General features: G+C 47.7%; 1 non-coding gene across 1 annotated transcript; it reads left to right on the top strand.

Moving 5' to 3' along the window:
* Nucleotides 1–2,698: 2,698 nt before the first annotated feature.
* LOC114231746 (U7 small nuclear RNA) lies at nt 2,699–2,761 on the top strand. Its single transcript, XR_003617744.1, has one exon. It is a non-coding gene; the product is annotated as a U7 small nuclear RNA (small nuclear RNA).
* Nucleotides 2,762–21,724: the final 18,963 nt, after the last annotated feature.

Here is a 21,724-nt window from a genome sequence, read left to right as displayed (position 1 = left end):
TTAGAAACATCGATGAGAGAGAAACATCAATCAGCTGCCTCTTGAACACCCCCTACTGGGGCTGTACCCGAAACCAAGGTACATGCCCCTGACCGGAATCGAACCTGGGACCTTTGAGTCCGCAGGCCGACGCTCTATCCACTGAGCCAAACCGGTTTCGGCTACAGTTTCTTTTATGAATTTGTGATTAAGGAGAACAGTAAGGAAGATTATATGAAGGTGGGAGAAAGCAAGGTGAGATCAGATGACAGGATAGCTAATATGTGCTCTCTGCAGGTTGGTGACCCTTTACTAGTAGAAGGAGGGATCGAAAGGGGACTTTTCAAAGATGTGTTAACATGGATGCGCAGAAACAATGGACAGGGCTTGTTTAAAGTGAAAGAAACAATGGACAGGGCTTGTTTAAAGTGAAGATAAACCTTCCCCTAAAGGAGTTATAGGCCTCGGCTGCGTAGCTCAGGTGGTTAGAGCGTTGTTGTCTCCTGATACGCCAAGGTTGGGGCTTTGATCCCTGGTCAGTGCACATACAAGAATCAACCAAAGAGCCTGGCCGGTTTTGCTCAGTGGATAGAGGGTCAGCCTGTGGACTGAAGGGTCCCAGGTTCGATTCCTGTCAGGGTCACATGCCCGGGTTGTGGGCTCGATCCCCAGTGTGGGGTGTGCAGAAGACAGCCGATCAATGATTCTCTCTCATCATTGATATTTCTCTCTCTCTTTTCCTCTTCTTTCCTCTCTGAAATCAATAAAAATATATTTAAAAAATTTACAAAAAAAAAGAGAATCAACCAATGAATGCATAATTAAGGGAAACAACAAATCAATGTTTTTCTTTCTCTCTCTGTCTCTCTCTTCCTTCCTCTCTTTCTCCAAAAAGAAAAAAATCAATCAGTAAAAATTTTAAATTAATTAATTTAAAAAAGAAGCTATCGGCCTGGGGCGTGACTACTCACCATAATCTGCCCAATTAGAAATTTATTTATTTATTTCAAATATATTTTTATTGATTTCAGAGAGGAAGGCAGAGGGAAAGAGAGATAGGATCATCAATGACGAGAGAGAATCATTGATCAGCTGCCTCCTGCACACCCCCAACTGGGGATTGAGCCTGCAACCTGGGCATGTGCCCTGACCGGGAATTGAATTGTGACCTCCTAGTTTATAGGTCAACGCTCAATCACTGAGCTACACTGGCCAGGCCCAATTAGAAATTTATGATCAGATCACCCTGTGAGGTTACTGTTAGGTCTGATCAAATAATTTAATCGATATCCTCCCCCCTCCTCCCCTCCACCCCTCCACTGACCTTTAGAACACTTCACAACCAGCATTCCCTTTCACTTAGGCCACATTCCAGTGCTAAGGCCACATTCTACTTGCTAAGACCATTAGCCTTCCTCTTCGGACCGTCCCAGGATCCAGACACGCCCAGAGAATTCTCCATCCAGGAAAAGCCTGCCTAGAGTCCTTTAAAATCTCTGACTCCCCATCCCTGGGTGCTGGTACGATTTTGGGGGCTCAGCCCAGCTGGCTCTCCAGATGACCTAATAAATTCATAATCCTTTACCCCTTTTGGCCTTGAGCGTTCCTCCTTCGGTGACCCTAACAGTTCCTTTCCATAGAACCCCTTTGTCATTCACGGCACTCTAGCTTCTGTTACCTCACTCGTTCTCTTTCCCTCTTATTGCCCCTCCTCACTTTCTCCCTCCTGGTTGCGCACTATAAATCCTTTTGTATTCAGCTGAGCAAAAGAGTCACTAGCACAGGTCCTGGGACTTCCTTTAAGGGGGCCCACTCTCCGCAGGCTTTGAAAAGCAGTGTGTCCCCCTCTATTGCAAGGGAGTAGCACTCTCTCAATGGCGATGGCCACTTACATGTCTGTCGCCCAGTCTGAGCTGCATGGAAACAGGGAAACATCGGTCTGCTTGTGCAAGTCAGCCCTCATATGTTGCAAGGAGCCCTATGCATGTTTGTAGGATGACTGGATGGAATTATTCAGACTCCCCGCTGCCCCCTCACCCCAGCCCTGAAGCCCACCTTCCTTTTTCTCTCCTCCCAGGAAATGGTTGTGACAAAGCCTTAGAAGGCCCAGAAACTTCTCATGGGGTCAGTTGTGGGAAAAGCCGATGGAATAAAGTCCTGACCAGGACCGCGGTGGCAGAAGGAGAGGTTAGGGTTCCTGGTGGACCTCAGATTGGGGTCGATGTGGACCCAGGAGGAGGAGGCAGAGACGACACTAAGGCTCCTGCCTGGGTCCCTTGATGGGCCTGGGCACAGCCAGGAGCGGCTCCCCGCCAGCCCTCCTGGCTGTGGCTGCGCCTAGAGATCTTATCTGGGGCCTGGCTGGGGCCTGGACCTGAGTCATGGAACCTGAGGCCTAGGAAACTGTTCCTGTGTTGAAACACAGGGGAGGGGGCAGGGTGGGCGTTTGTAGTTTGCCATCAGCACATCATCACCACCCACGCTTCCTGTCACTCTGGAGTCACCTCCATGGTCACCGCTCATTTCTGACCCTGTCACTCCTCACCCACACCATCATCCCTGCATCAGAACCACTGCCCCTTTCTTAAGCTGTCACTTGACCCAGTTCCCACCACCTTCTCCAGCATTGCTGTCAGCCCCTGCGATCTGAACCAACCCTGTCTTTTTTTTTTTATTATTATTACTATGAGGGAAGTTTATTAAAGTTGGGGACAGAAAATACTGCTTACAGCTCCTTTTTGAATTTGTCTAGTAGGTCTTCGGTTTTTACTGGAAGGCTCTCCCTAAAACAAAACAACACAAAACAAACAAAACCTGGGGACAGTAAAACAAGGAAGGGCTTAGTACAGAAAAAGCAGCAGGGGAGCCTCGGCTGGGCTGCCCTAGCTCTCGGGGGAGTCAGAGAAAAGGGGGGCGTGGGAACCGGTCAGGGACTAGCCGGTGATGAGCTGCCGCTGCCTATTGCTCCCCAGGTTGCAAGTCTCGTGGGGTCCCTTAGGGTTTAGGAGATGCATGCCTGTGGGGGGAAAGTGGGGGAAGAAGAGGAAGAAGGGAATGGCGGGGGCTGCTCCCCAGAGGGAGTGCACCAACCCTGTTATTTTTTTTAAATATATTTTATTGATTTTTTACAGAGAGGAAGAGAGAAGGATAGAGAGCTAGAAACATCGATGAGAGAGAAACATCGATCAGCTGCCTCCTGCACACCCCCCCATCGGGGATGTGCCCGCAACCAACATACATGCCCTTGACCGGAATCAAACCTGGGACCTTTCAGTCCGCAGACCGACGCTCCATCCACTGAGCCAAACCGGTTTCGGCCAACCCTGTTCTTTATCTACGGCCTCTACCCCCCAGCCCTGTCACTGCCATTCCCGGCCCCCTGTCACCACCTGTCCCAGTTTCCATCACCTCTAAGTCCTCCGGACTGTCACCCTCTTTCTCCCTCCCCTCTGTTAGTCAGTTCACCAGCACTGCCCAGCTCTGCCTCCTCCCTGTCAGTCATCAACATCCTCCTCATCTTCAGTGCCTCTAGGTCCTGAAATGGGCGCTCCCCTCCGGCGTAGACTTCCGGAAACGTGTGCCCACCTCTGGGCCTTTGCCCCTTCCTTTCTAGCCTCTGGCATCCTGTGGGCTTCCCGACCTGGAATTGCCGTGCTCCCTAACTTTGCCCTCTGCTCTGGCCAGGGGTGCTTCAGTTATTAAATTGACTATTATTTCGCTTTTTAGAATTCTCGGATGTCCCCTCAGACTATTACCTTCTCCTCACAATACACTCTCATAGCCCCCCCAGTACCTTGACACATAACACTTTTGATCATCTACTTATAATCGTGTAATCATGTGTTTAAGGCCATCTTGCCCACCAGACTGGACGCGCTGGGAGGGTAACTGTGTCTGTCCTGGTCACTGCCAGGTCCACAGAGCCTAGCACAGCATCTGGCTTCTGATATGGGGTCATGAATGTCTGTTGAGTGAATAAATACTATTTATTGAACACTTAACAGTGCCAGGCACTGTGCTAAGTGCTGTACACATATTAATTGCTCATTCCCTCTGGATTTTTGCTGTCCATTTTCAAGGGCTTTTTTGCTGATTTGGCACAAACACTTGGAAACAAGCTAAATAACCAACGACAGAAGGTAGAATAAATACAGTATGGTTTGTCTCTTAAGTTATGAAAATCATGGTTCTGAAGAGGCGATGATTATTCTATAATCATGGCATTAGGTGAAAAGGGCATTATGCAAACAGGCTTATGCAGAATTATTGTCAATTAGGTCAACAGAGTATAATGATTCAAGGATGAAAAGGAGTGAAAGGATTAATAGGCATTATGTTGTTTCTGAATTGTGAGCAATCTATTCTTATTTCTTATAGTTTTCATATATTCTTTGATGGGCATTATTATTTTTTATAACAAAAGCTATGCATTTGTATAAAAAAACCACACAGAGGCAAAAGTAATGTTTTATGTGAAAGTGTCAGTGTTTTATAATCCTCTTTCACTTTTTGATTTACTAGACTGTAAATTCTATGAGGCAAGGCCTCTTGTCTATCTCTCAGCACCAGGCCTGAACGAGTGATCAGTTAAATGTGGTGGTATTAATGAAATGTACCCTTTTTGCCGCATCTCTCACTAATTTTTACTTTAATTCTTCAGAGTAACCCCTCCCTGCACAAGAGGAGTATTCTGAGGGCTGCCTTGATCTACAAAACCACCACCCCCCCCGCCCCCATATGTGATGGCACATTTAAGAAGTGATATGAATTTAAGAAATTCTTATCAGAAACATGAAAATGAGACCTGATTATGCACCAAGTCTGCTTTTCCCTTGGTTCCTGTTTCAGAGAGGGCCACCACCCCAGCCAGACACCCAGGAGGCACTCCTGCCTGCTCCAGCACGCTCACAGTCATCACTTCTCAGCACTGCGCTCCAGGCTAGCCCCGCTGTCCGTCCCCAGTGCTACTTCCTCCGTCCCAGCCACCACCATCTCTGGCCTTCATTACCGCAGCTGCCTCCTGACCAGATTCTCTTCTCCACTCTTGCTCCTCCCACCCCAAATTCACTTTCTGAGCTACAACCACACTGAGCTTTCTAACACACTAAGCCACCCCGCCACTCCTCTTTTTACAGCCCTTCAATGACTCCCATCACTCTCAGAAACAAGTACAAGACAGATCATGATCGGTCCCAGGCTGCCCTCTCCGTCATCCCCATGTTCCTCCCCCACTCCAGACACGCAGAATTTCAGTGTTGGCATTTCCCATGCTCCCGCTGGGCTTTTGCATGCAATTTCTCTTCTTCAGGGGAAAACCTCCATTCTTCCCTCATTCATTTGCCTGGCTAACTACTCCTCACCTCTCAGGATTTCCCTTCCTCCAGGAAGGCTTCCTGATTGCCACTCTACCCCCCAGTTTGGTTCAGTGCCCCTCCTCTCAGCTCCCATAGGCCCCTGTGCTTATTACTTCTGATACCTAATTTCTTCTTCTTCTATATTTTTATTGATTTCAGAGAGGAAGGGAGAGGGAGAGAGAGAGACAGAAACATCAATGATGAGAGATGCTCATTGATCGGCTGCCTTCTGCACGCCCCCGACTAGGGATCGAACCTGCAACCGGGCATGTGCTCTGACTGGCAATTGATCCATGACCTCCTGGTTCATAGGTCAAAGTTCAACCACTGAACCATGCCAGCTGGGTTCTCCTTTTTTTTTTTTTTTAGAGAGAATTTTCATGAGTTTATTTGAGCCGAACTGATGACAATTGCTGAGAGGTGAAATCTCAGTGGATTGAGAAAATGCTCCAGAAAATGGCAGTTTTACTCTTTGTTTTTAAAAATATTTTAAAATTGAATTTTAGTGCTTTTATTCTTAGAGAGAGAGGGAGAGAGAGAAACATTAATTGGCTGCTTCCTACACATCCTGCCAGGGCTTTTTACTGATTTTTAGAGAGAGAGGAAGGAAGAAGGAGAGAGAAACATTGATGTGAGAGCCAAACATTGATGGCTGCCAGAATTGAACCAGCAACCTGAAGAGCAGGGGATGATGCCCAACCAACTGAGCCACACCAGTCAGGGAACCACTTATTTTATGTACCAGAATCAGAGGGGAGGCCATAGGAGCTTACATGAAATTCACTGGTGATAGATTAGGGAGGCAGGAGAAAGCAAAGCGGGAGAAAATAGTGTGTGGGTGGGTGAATCTCTGAGATTCTCTGATATTGGATAAAAGTTAAACCGGATAGATATGTACTTCGTTTACATTGGTGGCTATAAGATACGGTAGCTAACAGTAAACAACTAACACAATAACAATAACAATGAGGGGTTTTGTGGTCTGTGCTCTGGTGCAGTGATTATGTCCTGTGGGATCTGGAAAAAGGAAGTTATGATGACATTCTATAGGTTATCATAGATGCAAAAGGACAGTAGACAGTCTCCGTTAAGGTAAAGATTGACCTTTGTCAGAGAAGATACAGGCCTACGACAGGACTACCCACCATAATTTTCCTTTAGAAAGTTTAATTTCAGACCATCCTATATGGTTACTTTCGGTCTTTGAGTCTGTAAGGCCTGCCATGCAGGCTTCTCCTGAGTTTGTCAGGTTTAGTATGTGGCCTTTATTTTGCCCACACTTCCCCCTTTTAGTTATATGCCTTATAACTTTAAAAAATTTTTTTTTAATTGATTTCAGCGAGGAAGGGAAAGGGAGAGAGAGATAGAAACATCAATGATGAGAGAGAATCATTGATCAGCTGCCTTCTGCATACCCCACACTGGGGATCGAGCCTGCAACCCGGGCATGTGCCCTGACCAGGGGTTGAACTGTGACCTCCTGGTTCATAGGTCGATGCTCAACTGCTAAGCCATACCAGTCAGGCAGCATTGTAACTTCTTATTTACTCACCAGCTTCCCTACGTGCCCTCCATGGCTGGGACTGGGACTTGTTTTGCATTGGCATCTAGTACCTATCACTTGGGAGTGCTTCCATGGCTGTTGAATGAATGAATGAATGAATGAATGAGTAGTGAATGAATCAAGTACTCTTGTAGGAACTGATTAATACTGTTCTTTCCTTTCTTTCTTTCTTTTTTTAAAAATATATTTTTTTATTGCCCTAACTGGTTTGGCTCAATGGATAGAGCATCAGCTTGTGAACTGAAGGGTCCTGGGTTCGATTCCAGTCAAGGGCACATGCCTGGGTTGCAGGCTAGGTCTCCAGTGGGGGGCATGCAGGAAGCAGCCAATCAGTGATTCTCTCTCATCATTGATGTTTCTATATCTCTTTCCCTCTACCTTCCTCTCTGAAATCAATAAAAAAAAATTTTAAATTGGTGATATAGAAACACCATATTTTTAAAATATATTTTATTGATTTTTTTTACAGAGAGGAAGGGAAAGTGATAGAGAGTTAGAAACATCGATGAGAGAGAAACATCGATCAGCTGCCTCCTGCACACCTCCTACTGGGGATGTGCCTGCAAACAAGGTACATGCCCTTAATTGGATTCGAACCTGGGACCTTTCAGTCTGCAGGCTGACGCTCTATCCACTGAGCCAAACCAGTTAGGGCAATAAAAAATTTTTCAAAAAATTTAAAACAACAACACCACACACACACACACACACACACACACACACACACACACACACACACTTTTTAACTAAAAGCAGTTTATGGCAGGTAGTCACATCCTAGGCTAGAACCTTCCCTGGCAAGTCAATCTTTACCTTCACTGAGCCTGTCTGTGGTCTTTTGCATCTAGGATAACATACCTTTGGCAAGTCAAGGTAACTTACCTTTTCCCGGACCCCTCCAAACACAACCACCACACCAGAGCAGAGACCATTAAATCCCCTGGTTGTTATTGTTATCAAGTGTTAATTATTGACTATTAACTATCCTGTACCCAACTATGTAAAAGATGTATCTATCTATCATTTTACCTTTTATCCAATCCCAGAGGCTTTCCCACTTTGCCTCCTCCCACCTCCCTAATCTATCACCAATGGATTTCATGTAACTCACGTCTTCTCTTTTGATTGTAATGTATAAAACAAGGTGAAGCATATGAGCCTAACCAGCGGATAAGGACAACAGGGGGGTGGGGGCATGTGTGGGGAGGGGTGTGGGATGGGAATGGGGGGATGAAGACAAATATGTGATACCTTAATCAATAAAGAAATTAAATAAATAAATAAATAAGTAAATAAGTAAATAAATAAAACAAGGTGAAAAACTGACATTCTCTGGAGCATTAGCTCAATCTGTTGAGGTTTTACTTCCCGGCAACTGTCGACAGTTTGGCTCAAATAAACTCACACACACAAAAAAATCTCTACAGGTTTGAACCTTTCTTATGTTGACAGCCCACACATTAAACTGGGGTGTTTGGTGACTGGGGGCCTGCGGTTCTTTATGGAATTTCCCAAACTGGGGAAGGGATGTCAGTCACGGGCATGAGGGAAAGTTGGCCCCTCAGGCTTCCTCGTCCTGCTCCTTTCTCCGATCTGAGTGAGACATTCTACCACAGGGGACTGGCTGGGTTGGGTGTGTCAGGAGGCAAGCCTGGACAGGTGGACAGTGGAGTCTGGGCCCCAGAATGAGGGGTGTGTGTGTATGTTGTGGAGACAGGGTAGATGAGGGTGGGTCCCAGGCAAAGGTCAGGGATGGGAGAGGTGGCTCCAACAAGCCGGCTACCCTTGCTTGGTGACAGATGCTGGGCTGGGCTAGGCCTTGGCTCTGCCGTGAAGCCGAGGAGGGGCTGGAGGGTGGAGAACAGCCCCTTGGTGAGGTAACTGCTAGGATGGAAGGAAAGGCAACGTCCTGAAAGTAGGAGGGATTCGGGTTGGACTGCAGACGGGGCAGCTGATGATGGGCAGGGAGGATGGGGTGTCTCTTTATTTGGGCTGCTTCCCAGGGAGGAAGGAAAAGCCCATGCCACCCAGTCCTTTATGCAAACAGTCTTATCAGAAGGAAGCGGCAATGGACAGGATGGCCTGGAGAACAAGGTGGGCTACAACCTCCCTGTAGTCAGGATTCGGGGCATGGGCAGTTCAGGAGAAAGCCCTGGGACATCTAAGGCTGCGACCGTCAGCTCCGAGCCCAGGACCTCAGGTGTTCCTCCGTGAAATGGGGAGACTCTCCTTGGTCCTCTCCTACCAAAGACAAAGTGTTCCTGCCCCAGCCACTGTGGCTCAGTTGGTTGGGCACTGTCCCCTACACCAAAAGGTTGCTTGTTCAGTTCCCAGTTAGGGCACATGCCCAGGTTGCGGGCTCGATCCCTGGTGCGAGGCGTGCAGGAGGCAGCGATCGATGTTCCTCTCACAAGTCCCACTCGCACATCGATGTTTCTCTTTCCCTTTCCTTCTCCCTTCCCTTTTCTCTAAAAATTAATAACATATATATAAATAACATACATATAAATTAATACCATATATATAAAAAAACATGATATGTTCCTCTTGAAGTCCTGGGAGCTGAGAGCACACACAGCTGAAGGGTGAAGATGGATGGGGGAGCCTGGACCTAGCCGTTGGGGTGGAGCGGGGCAGCAGGACGCAGGTACAGTAAACCCTCTGTTTTGCGGACCTTGATTTAACCGACTTCTAATTTAATGGACAACATTTCCAGTCCATATGTCATATGTGAAAATTAACACCCTGTTAATTTTAAAATGCTTTTAACCAAGATTTGCTTATAATTAAATTAACAGGTTATTTTTTTTTTTGTTATTAGCTCACTGTTCTTTTTAACAAATTTTAGCGAGTAGGCCACATGTTGGAAAAAACACTAGTAATTTTGCGGACATAAAGAAATATTACATATCTACAGCTATAGTCTACATCTTTAAATTCTAGAGTCACTGCTCGTAAACAATGTTCAGCACGTGATCGTACCGCATCACAAACCATCATTGGTTCTGCTGTTGCTGGGGGTGGTGTGACTTTCTGCAGGGCTAAGCCACACCCACCCACCCTTTGCATTTGTTTACTCTGGGTGACTGGTGACTGCGCCCATTACTAGACCTATTCAGTATAAATTTAAAATTACTGTAATGTATATAGAAAACTTTTCTGTGCAATTAAACTTTCATACATACTTAATTACACAAACGTGTTTACATCAGTAAAAACAGGTTAACTAATTTGTCAATTTTTTTAACATAGGCAATGGAAAACCTACTTTATTATATAATGGGCTTTTGGCTTTAAGGGACACTCCCTCCCCGAATTAGTCTGTTATATCAAGGTTTTACTGTAGGCTGATCAGACATCCCTACCTGGTGGCTCCCATGACAACTAGGAAACAGTCTGACCCCATCTTCCCAGACATTTTGAGCCCCAGGTTTAAGCCCCTCTCACCAGACTTTCGTGCATCTAACCCTGTCTCTTTGCCCAGGGTCCCTCCACAAGGCTTCAGCCCCTTCCTATTTCCTTCCGCATATATTTATGGAGTGCCTTCTCTCTGCCAGGCATTTTCTTTTTTGTTGTTGTTAATCTCATCATTTTTTCCATTGATTTTTAGAGTGAGTGGAAGGGAGAAGGAAGAGAGGGGGAGAGAGAAAAACATCGATGTGAGAGACATAGTGATCTGTTGCCTTCCCCACGTGCCCTGACTGGGGCCAGACCAGGACTTGAACCTGCGACCCGTAGGTCCAAGGGCCAATGCTCTAACCACTGAACTAAACCGACCAGGGCTGCCAGGTATTTTCTAAGGGATACAGGAGGGGCAGGTGATGCTGGATTAGGGAGGTTGCAGATGTGAACAAGACTGTTAGTCCTTGTGTTTTCCCCCAGAGGAAAAACAGGCAAGACAATAAGTATGATAGCTTATCCCTTACTGCCTCCGAAAGAGAAGCACAAAGGGCTGTGGTAACCCAGGGAAGGCACCATGTCCAGCCTAGGGAAGGTCAGGGCGGATGGAACGTGGACCCTGAGTTGGGAAGGGCCAGTTGGCCTTGACCAGGGAGGCCATGGGGGACGGCAAAAGTTTTGGAGCCACCCCAACAGGCTCACAAGAGCCAATGATTAAGTTTTTTAAATTTTGTTTATTAATCACAGCCATTGAGTTATATAATTATATAATTCCATAAATTATTTTGTAAAACAAAGGGAATAATTGATCAAACTCATCACTTTCTGTCATTACAGTTTACTGTTATCTGTGCTCTTGAAATTACTTACACCCTGTTTAATGGTGTGCTGCTATTCATCGTTTCCCAACTCCTTGTTCAGTCATGTTGGGTTGGTGGTATGACATCGGCCATGTGGCAGTATTTACATCATTTAAATTGACTGACATTACAAGTTAGGGCTTAATTTATTGTTTTGATTGATTGCATGGAGCAGGTGTTGACAAACTATAGCCTGCAGGCCAAATCCAGCCTATGAGGATGGTTTTTATATATATACATATTTAAAAACATTTTTAATTCTTTTATTTTTTTAATTTTTTAAAAAATTTTTTTTAGAAAGAGAGAAGAAAGGAGGGAGGAAGAGGGTTGAGGGGGACATTGATTTGTTGTTCCACTTATTTATGCATTCATTGGTTGATTCTTGTATGTGCTCTGACTGGGGATTGAACCCCCAATCTTGGTGTATTGGGATGATGCTCTAACCAAGTAAGCTACCTGGCTAGGGTGGTTTTTATATTGTTTAATAGTTGAAAAAAATAAGATTTCATGACAAGTGGAAATTATATGAAATCTGAATGTTAGTGTCCACAATAAAGTTGTATTGAAACACAGCTATGTTCATCAGATTCATTCGTTTACATGTTGTCTGAAGCTGCTCTTATGCTACAAAGGCAGAGCTGAGTAGTTGCAACAGAGACTGTTGGGCCTGGAAAGCCTAAAGTACCCACTAGTATTTGACCCTTTATGAAAAAGTTTATTGACTCTTGATCTAGACTTAAGAAATTGATAGAGAAAATGTTAATAATGCAGGTTAAACTTAAAAGTTTGTCATGTCTGTAACCATTACATTGTGAACAGCATAAAACCTTGAGGAAGCCCTGGCCAGTGTGGCTCAGTTGGGACGTTGTCTTGTGCACCAAAAGGTCGCCAGTTTGATTCCCAGTCAGAGCACAAAAACAAAACAAAAAACACTTTGAGGAAACATCCTATATAATAAAACCCTAATATGCAAATTGACCAAACAGCGGAATGACTGGTTGCTATGATGCACACTGACCACCAGGGGGCAGACACTCAACACAGGAGCTGCCCCTGGTCAGAGCAGGCGAGTGGGCAGCGCCAGGCCGCCAGCCAAGGCAGGTGCCAGCGGGGGCCCTCACGATCGCCCTGCCCACCAGTCACCCCACAGATCAGCCCTGATCGCTGGCCAGGCCTAGGGACCCTACCCATGCACGAATTTCGTACACCAGGCCTCTAGTTCTTTCAATATTTGGAAATTACCATCCAATTCAGCAAAAAGGGTCATACATCACTGGTGAATGAGTGAAATTTCAAAATATATCTTTGTTCTCTTACTTTTATCTTACTCTTTAATGTAAACAAAAATGTTGGGACTATCCTCAGTAGTCAATGAAGTGAACAAATTTCTGTGGAATCAGGTATTAATCAAACATTTGTTCATGGTCTGATTTTTGTCAAATCCTGGATACACTGCAACCACAGGTTGGCTACAAACATAAGAACTAGCAAAAATTAAAGAAATCATTTTAAAGAGCAATTGATGCTGTAGAATTATAATAAAGAGCACAAATATTTTAGTATTTATATTTATAAATACATATTTAGTATTTGTAAATTGTGTATTTATTTTCCAGCTTTATTGTCAGTAAAATTTATAATTAACTTATGTATATAAATGCATACATTTTTTCCAGAAACCTAGTTGTTAAGCATTTACCAGCACACCATGGGACAGACAGTTCTAGGCAGAGAGCATCAAGGGGAGTTCAGGTGTTTAAGGCATAGGAGTGGCGAGGTATTAGGGCTGGAGTACTGGGACGGATGTGAGGGCATTATGAGCAGGGATAGGGGTCCAGACACCACCCTGAGGGCCACGGGGAGCCACAGGAGTATTCTGAGTACTGAAGAGCCCTCATCAGATCTGTGTTTAGAATACCATGTTGACAGTTGTGTGAAGATTGGATTGTTAGGGACAGATTATAAAATACAGAATTAGTGGAGGGAGGGAAAGTAATAGTAGCAAACTCTTAAGAGAATTTACTATAGGCCAAGCCCACTCCTAAGCCCTCCATGTGTGTTATTAGTTCATTTAATATTCATAACAATTTCATGCAGTAGATACATACTCTTATCTCCTTTTTACAGATGAGGAAACTGAGGCACAATTAAATTAAATAACAGGTAAGCAGCAGAGCTGGGATTTGAACCTGAGTCTGGCTTCAGAGACCACACTCTTAACCACTATATGTTATGTTTTTAGACTAGAAAGATGGTGAGATTTAGAGAGATGTTTCCTTCTTTTTTTAAAAAAAATTTTTTTTATTGATTTCAGAGAGGAAGGGGAGAGAGGGAGGGAGGGAGGAAGAGAGACAGAGAGAGAGAGAGAGACAGAGAGAGAGAGAGAGAGAGAGAGAGAGAGAAATATCAACGACGAGAGAGAATCATTGATCAGCTGCCTCCCGCACGCCCCTTGGGATTGAGTCTGCAACCCCAGCATGTGCCCTGACGGGGAATTGAACCGTGACCTTCTGGTTCATAGGTCGACGCTCAACCACTGAGCCATGCCGGCTGGGCTGGAGTGACATTTCTTCATTTTCATGCATGTACAAAGTTGACCATGTATAGACAGATATGTCTGGCATCTAGTAGGAGCTTGAGGGCATTCTTCAGACCCTGCAGGACTTGGCTCAGTGATAATGGGATATGAGGAGCCAGGGGAGGTGGGTTTTGCCAGCTTCCTTCACCTGCTGGATGACATACTCACTGACCACACTGGCCTCCTGCTTCTCTGTCTATGTTTGTGGACTGTCTCTCTGTCCTCGGGGAGGGCCCAGTCTTGGGGACAAAATCCTGAGCAGGAATACGGGCAGGAGAGGACAAGAGGAGACAAAGCCTGTCCCCTGGGTCCAGAGTGGGTGTTTTTTTGTGTGTTTTTTTTATCCTCACCTGAGGATATGTTCATTGATTTGAGAAAGAGAGAGGAAAAGAGAGAGAGAGTGAGATCTATCTAAACATCAATGTGAGAGAGAAACATTGATCTGTCGCCTCCTGCATGCGCCCTGACCCAGGATCAAACCCTCAACCTTTTGGTGTACAGGGCAATGCTCCAACCAGCTGAGCTACCTGGACGGAGCCAGAGTGGGGCTCGTGACTTAAGTGTATGTGAGCTAAGAGGAATGAGAGGTGAGTTATCTATTGACTAGAAGGGCTTCCATAAAGGAGGCCGTAGACTGGAGGCATGGGTTTAGGGGAGAGGGGAGAGGATGGGTTCTTCTGCCATCCTGGTTTCCTCCGCCGGCATCTATATTTACATCAAAAGTTTGATGGTAGCCCTAAAGGTACAGTGACAGATGACAGCTCAGCTGCAGAAATATAAATATGAATATACCCATACATATGAATTTGAAAGGAATAGGGGTGCCTTTCTGTCATGAGTCCTGGCTGAGGGTGTGGGCAGGAGGTAATATGGGTGGAAGTGGAGGGTTGGGGTGCTGGAGGCTGGTGGCAGGGCCGACCCCACGCGGGGTGTTGGTCCCCTGAGGCCACATCTGTCAGTTTGGGACTTCCCATCCTGCTGGCTCAGCAGGTCCCACGGATTAGCAGGTGACTCATCCCTTACCCTGCCTGTTTCAGGAAGGGGCAGAGGGTGTGTGGAATGGAGCACCCGTGTGTTCCTCTCTATGGGATATATGCTGTGTTCCATGCCCGAGTCTGAGATGTGTGCCCATGTTTGAACTGTGCAGATGGGCCAGGTAGTCCCTGTGCACATAGGCCGTGTGGGCTGTGCAAAGATGCGGGCCGTAGGTGTGGAAGGTGTGTGCGGTATGAGGTGGACGGGGTCTGGGGGAACACGCAGCTCCTCCCTGAGCGCATGCGCACGGGTGCAGGTGTTTCCCTGAAAGAGGGATGCAGCTTTGGAGTCTGCTGAGCCATCAGAGGAGGAGGCCTGGGTGGGAGGCAGGTGAGGAGGGCTCCTGATGACAGCTCACCCTCTTCAAGGAGGGCTTGGCTGGACCAGCTGGCAGAGCCGGGCACTCTAAGCCCATGGTGATGGCAGTGGTTTCTCTAAGCTTATCCCTTAAGCCCCGGGCTGTAGGCCAGGGGGGCTCCCTCATCCTAACCCTGAAAGGGCAGGCACACTCCTCAGGCCACACAGGTAGGTCAGGAGCAGTGAGTGAGTGTGGCAGGTGGGCATCGAGCCAGAGCTTTCTCTGAGCCTCTCTCAGGCCGGAAGGACCTAAGGTCCAGGAGGTGTCTGGTCTACCGGGATATGAGAAAAGCACGTCAGCCCCTGGGTGCCATGCCCCTGCTTGGTGTGCACTCTGCACCTGAGGAACGCCCATGTCTGCGTGTGCTGGCCCCTGCCACGGCGCCTGGGGCCTGGGGCTGCCTTCCCATCATGCTCCATGACCTGAGAGATGCTTGAAGAGAGGCAGAGAGCTTGGGCTGGGAGCCAGGAAGCCTGGATTCTACTCCAAGATTTCACTGAGTGACTTTGGAGATGGTCCTTGGTCCTGGGGCTTCAGATGGGGAATGACGGCTTTCCCTGAGTTGTTCAGCTGAAGGACTAGGGGTTGAAAGCAGGCAACAATCTCCAGAGAACTTGCACTCTGACCTACAAAGGGTGCTCAAATCTCCTAGAGAAGTGAGGCATTTAGAGTTCTGGGGCTGAGCTTCAAAACAAATTAACGTTACAGGCCAAGACCTGCCCAAGGTGAGGCTGGGAAAGTCTGCCCACCCATCCCTGCCCCCTCCCAACACTGATGGCCTGTGGGGGGCGGGTGAATAGCAGTGTCCCCCAGACGGAGGTTGGGAACCAGCTCATAGCTCTCCCCGTCTCTATCTCACCCCTCCCCCAGCCCTTATTCCCCCTCCTCCCCCCTCCCCCCCCCTCCCCGCCATCCCCACCCACCCTCAGCTTGCTCTCTCTCAGGCTCACACTTCTCCAAGTTCAGAGTTTTCAACCCCAGGCTGTATAGGTTTAGCCAGAGTAAATAGACAGCACCAAAGTCAACAAAACAAGAAAGGAAGCAGCACAGGTGACGTGGAAAAGAAAACTTGGAAACCACAATGAAGGTGTGTGGACTGGGCTGGTGTCTCCCCTCAGAGCAGGACCCAGGGCTAAGGCTGATCCTGCCAGTCCCTTGTGTGGAGTTGGAGGAAGGGACTCATGGCCAAAGGAGTCAGGTTAGACTGCCAACAGGGGGCGCTAGTGCCCAGTCTAATGAGTGCTGTTAAAAAAGGATGTGATTGAGAGGGGAAATAGTTCAACTCCCCCATCCCACCCGACTGAAGACCTAGGCTGGGTTGCCTCAGCTGCTTCGGGAAGCAAGTGAGAGGCTAACTGGGGGCCAGGGCTGTGCAGGAGCAGTCAGGGCGGGAGCAAACAGGCTGGAACAAGAGCGGGAGGGAGGAGCTCCGGCTCTCTGCCCCACCCAGGATGTTGCTCCAGGGCTCAGGGTCTTGGAGCCTTGAGTGCAGAAACGCCCACGCCATCCCACCCACTGACATGCCTAGTCACCCGCCCTGACAACCTAACTGTCTCCGCTCAGGGCAGGGGACCCCGCTTACAGTTCTTGTGCCTGTGCTATTTATTCACAATGTGCTATACAGGCCTGGCCATCCCCAGGAGGCTGCCTGCACAAGGCCCTGTCGCACCCGAGTCCCCCAGCCACTGGGTGAGCTTGTTGATTGAGCTGGTGATGGCAGGTGGCTATGCTCACCCCCAGACCCAGGGAGGCGACCAGGGTATCAAGACCCAAGAGCTGAGTGGCCAGTCTGCAGTGGGAAGAGCTGGAGACCAGGCACACCCAGCTGGAGCGGCTTGAGATCTGGGTGGAAGTCCCTGGGCTTTGGTGGTGCCGCCCGTGGGATGAGCAGAGTGATACTCCACCCCCAGTCCTCCTACTTGGCCCTGGTGTCAGGCAAGAGTCAGTCAGGGCAGAGGGGTTGGGTGTAGGGCTCCTTCCTCAGGCATCATCTCTACCACACAGTGTTTACTCTCCACCAGGCACGTACCACACCCCTCACCACTCAATCTGTTCTCCCAACAGCCCTGAGAGGTCAGGGTTAGTATCTCCATCGTACAGATGAAGACACCCAGTTAACTATCTTGCTCCAAGTTACCCAAGCCAATGAAGAGACTGAACCGGATTCGAGCTCAGATCGCCTGGCTCTAAAGTCTGAACGATGAACCCACATAGCTTGCCAGCTGGATTGGGGAGCGCCCCTGCCCCAGCCAAACTTCAAACCGGCCCCGGACTCAGACTCCTGGCCAGGAGGTTCCCGGGTTTCCCATTGCTCCTTCTGCCACCACTTCACTCTTTCCATCTTCTCGTGAAGCATCCCTGACTCTGACTCTCCTCTTCACTCTGATTGATCGGGTACCAGGGACTCCATTACTATTAGACCTTTCTCTTCTGTGGGTTAAGAGATTGCTGTTCAGAACTTCTTTAAAATTCTTTAGTGTGGAGGAATTTTGAAATTGATTACGGCAAAAATCAAAGGATGGAACTGGAAGGTGAATAGCTGATGGGGAACCTTGACAATGGGAGGATCGGGCTGCCGCCCTGTGAACCCACGGATTGGCCAGCATCACTAAACACGAGGCAACTAGACACTGTGTGCCTCTGATAAGGACTCTTTTATATATATATATATATATATATATATATATATATATATATATTTCTTTATTGATTTCAGAGAGGAAGGGAGAGGGAGAGATAGAAACATCAATGATGAGAGAGAATCATTGATCGGCCGCCTCCTGCACGCCCCCTATTGGGGATCGAGCCCACAATCTGGGCATGTGCCCTTGGCCGGAATCGAACCTGGGACCCTTCAGTCCTCAGGCCGACGCTCTATCCACTGAGCAAAACCAGCTAGGGCGACACTGTGTGCCTCTGAATGGGATGCAGGAGGAAGCACACAGCACTATTCACAAGGGATTCCTCCCATCCCCCCAAACTGAACCTAACTCAAACCACACTGTGAGAGCTAACTTCCTGCATATTCTGAGAAATAGAGGAGACGGAGGAAAAGTTAAATGACACCACAAGGAAGCAAACAGACCAATCTAGACAATGGACTTCCTACAGAACCACATTTATTCAACCAGTCGGTGACATGAATAAGAGGGAGAAAGTGTTTGAGAGCACTTAGCCCAAGTAATGTGTGATTTTGTTGGGATCCTGGCTCAAACAAACTAACACATCAATTAAAAAGGACACTTTGAAACAATTGTGGGTACTCGATATTTCCATGGAATTGTTCATTTTTGTTAGGTGTGGATGGTATTGTGGTTATGTAAGAAAATGTTCATTTTAGAGATGGATATTGAAGAATGTAGAAGTGAAATGACATAATGGCTGGAGTTTGTTTTTAAACACTTCATAAAAAAAGGAAAAAGGATGATTAAACAGGAGTGGACAGATTTGGGAGAACTCTAGATGAAGTTGGGTTGGAGCAGGTGAGGGCAGATATGCCCATGAGGCATCTGAGAAAGAACGAGGGAGGGTGCGGGATCTGAGCAGTGGGGTGAGACCTGGATTGGCAATGAGATGGGGAGATGGCAGCATCTGAGCGGTCGGAGAGGGGGATGTGCAGGGCCGACTTCTCCAGGCACAGTGCCCACGAAGAGGTTCTATTTAAAAGCCCACCAAAATGTTTTGTTTTAAAATAAGAAAAAGAATGAACTTGTAGGTTGAAAAAATGTTTTAATACACAATATTAATTTATTCATCTTTATATCAACACAGTTGTGCAAAGTAATTTTTTTGAATTTTTAAAAATTTGAGAGAGAGAGAGAGGAACATTGATGTGTTGTTCTACTTATTCATGCATTCATTGGTTGATTTTTGTATGTGCCCTGACTGAGATCGAACCCACAACCTTGGCGTATCAGGATGACACTCTAACCAGCTGAGCTACCTGGCCAAGGCATAAAATAGAATGTTTATTTAATCTTTTAAAGAAAGAGGCCGCCCACAAAGCAAGTGGCATGGGCTATGAAAGTCAGAAGTGGCCCTAGGGTGGGGAGAAACCTGCCCGGACATGGAGCCTGAGGGAGGCAGGAAGCCTCTAAGCCTGCACTGTGGGGAACAACCCGGGGCGGGGGGGGCAGGGGGGCGGGGGGGCGGGCAGATGTGGGTCATGGTCCACCCTCTAGGCTCCATCCTTGTCTCTCTGATACAAAGACTTAGGGCATCTCAAGCTGGGCTAGGAGCTAGCACATCTGGGTTTGACTCTCCCTGGATCTTGGGCTGTGCCCAGAGCAGAAGAGGCTGTGTCTGTCTGCCTACCCCAGTCTGGTCCAGCCTGCACCCCAGGGACCGGTGGGAGCGTGGGAGGACTCCCATTGACACTGGGAGAGGCCCAGGAACCAGGAAGGCTCTGCCCTGCTCAGGTCCCCGTGTTTCACTAAGCCTTCCTAGCTGAGGCTCAGTGCCTGTAGGTGCTCATGTCCCAGTCCCTGCCCTCACAGACCTCTCGGCACAGGCCCTTAGTGTAATCACTGTGTTCTTGTAAAGCTGTAAATAAAATCCCACAGGATGGCCTGCTTCTCTGCTGAAGGGGGACACCCTGTGATCATTTCCTCTAGGTCTCTACTCCGTTTGTCCTCAGTGGAACATCTGTGTCTGGAGAGGCCTTGGGATTAGGGCAAAAATAAGGGAGTTGGGAGGTATCTCAGGGAGCCACTGACCTTGCTATTTGGAGGGAAGAAGAAAGGCTTCCCCACTTGGGGAGCCCCCAGTGTGAGTGGGGAGGCAGGGCAATCACATCACACTGGGACTGGCAGGCCACTGGGCCTGCCTACTTTCACAGGCTGAGCAGGAGAGTAGAGAGAGAGTAGCTTGCCCTGGGGTTGCTGAGATGGGCTTTCTGCCCACCCCAAACCCCCCTGTTCTAGGCCCATAGCACCTGACCAGATCAGATAGGGCACGTTCCTGCAGTGAGCTGCCCACTGACTGGGACTGTGCTGACGCAGGCAGGAAAATATTAACCCAGTGGAATGGGCTCATACTCATGTGTGCACCACTGCGTGTGTGTGTGTGTGTGTGTGTGTGTGTGTGTGTGTGTGAGAGAGAGAGAGAGAGACAGAGAACACAGAGAGTAGTTTTCACATGCAAGACCTGATAGAGATATGCACATGCACACACACACCTGCCCATTCACACACATGTTCACACACAGACATATACAAAGACACACATGGTTTTTATACATGCCTATTCCTTCAGTATCATCTCCCAACTTTGTCAATGAGACCCCCTCCTCCAGGAAGCCTTCCCTGATAGCGCCAGCTCATACTAGAAAGTGACAGGCCTGAACTCTATGCCTGGTTTCTGATGCCACATGAGGCAGTCTGACATTAGCTCTAGGGTGGAGCAGGCCTGGGTTTGACTTCTGGTTCTTTGACTTACAGGATGTGTGCCCTTTGGCAAGTGGCTGTGCCTCCTGACCCTGTCTGCTCTAGTCTCTGTCCACATTGTCCTGGAGGTCCAGGCATGACTGAGAAGGAAGAACAAGAGCCGGGCTGGGGGTATGGTTATTGCAATGTCAGGGTTAACGACCATTCTGGGTCCTGCCTGTGCTGTCCTCCCTCAACCCTGCCCCAGACTAGCCCCTGAACCCCCAGTTCTCCTATCTTGGCGGGCCCTGGCTTCCTAAGGCAGGGGCAGAGTTCTGATTTAGACATTCTGGTTCTGGGTGATCGTGGGCAAGTTGTTACCTTGCTCTGAATCTCAATTTTCTACCTGAAAAATGAGTTTGAAAGGGAACACTTACCTAGGTGAGGCTTAAGGGTGTTTTCTTTTTTGAGGAGAATGAGAATCTCACAACTTCACCCAGCTGATGTGGCTCAGTGGTTGAGTGTCGATTCCCAGTCAGGGCACATGCCCGGGTTGCTGGCTTGATCCCCAGTAGGCAGCTGATCAATGATTCTCTCTCATCATTGATGTTTCTATCTTTCTCTCCCTCTCCCTTCCTCTCTGAAATCAATAAAAATATTTATGAGAGAGAGAGAGAGAGAGAGAGAGAGAGAGAGAGAGAGAGAGAGAGAGAGAGAGCACCTCACAACTTCAAGTGATTTCAGAGAGACCGGGCTCCTGGAGGGACCTGTACTTGGCTCCCACCCCAGCCCTGCCCCTGCACCAGAGCAGCTCCTTCCTCACTGCTGGATGCGATGGGCTCCTCAGGTACACAAAGGGTCCCCGGGCTCTGAAGAGTCAGAAAAACCCCAAGTCTAAGACATTTGATTGCAAGTAGTTTACATGACAAGTAACTTAATCAAGTGGCATGTTGGTTGAAACAAATAATTAGCTAAAATGGTTAGCTTTTTTACACATCAACACGTTTGGGGGCATTTTGGAGAAGATCGGAGAATTTTTGGCATCTTTGGGTGTTTTCCTTCACTCTCATTTAAAAAAATTTCTATTTGCATGTTTACTCCTTATTGGGTTTCAAGCACTTGTGTCTGTCCCATGCTGTTCACGAGAGAGAAGAGTTGGACACATTTGAAATTCTGTGCTGTACAGTCACATGCATGATGTGGATGTGGACCTATTGGCATGAAAAGCTATTCT

This window comes from Eptesicus fuscus, chromosome 15 (assembly GCF_027574615.1).
Source record: "Eptesicus fuscus isolate TK198812 chromosome 15, DD_ASM_mEF_20220401, whole genome shotgun sequence".
Classification (NCBI taxonomy): Eukaryota; Metazoa; Chordata; class Mammalia; order Chiroptera; family Vespertilionidae; genus Eptesicus; species Eptesicus fuscus.
Note: the sequence above shows the minus strand (reverse complement) of the source record. Positions and strands in the feature narration are given on the sequence as shown.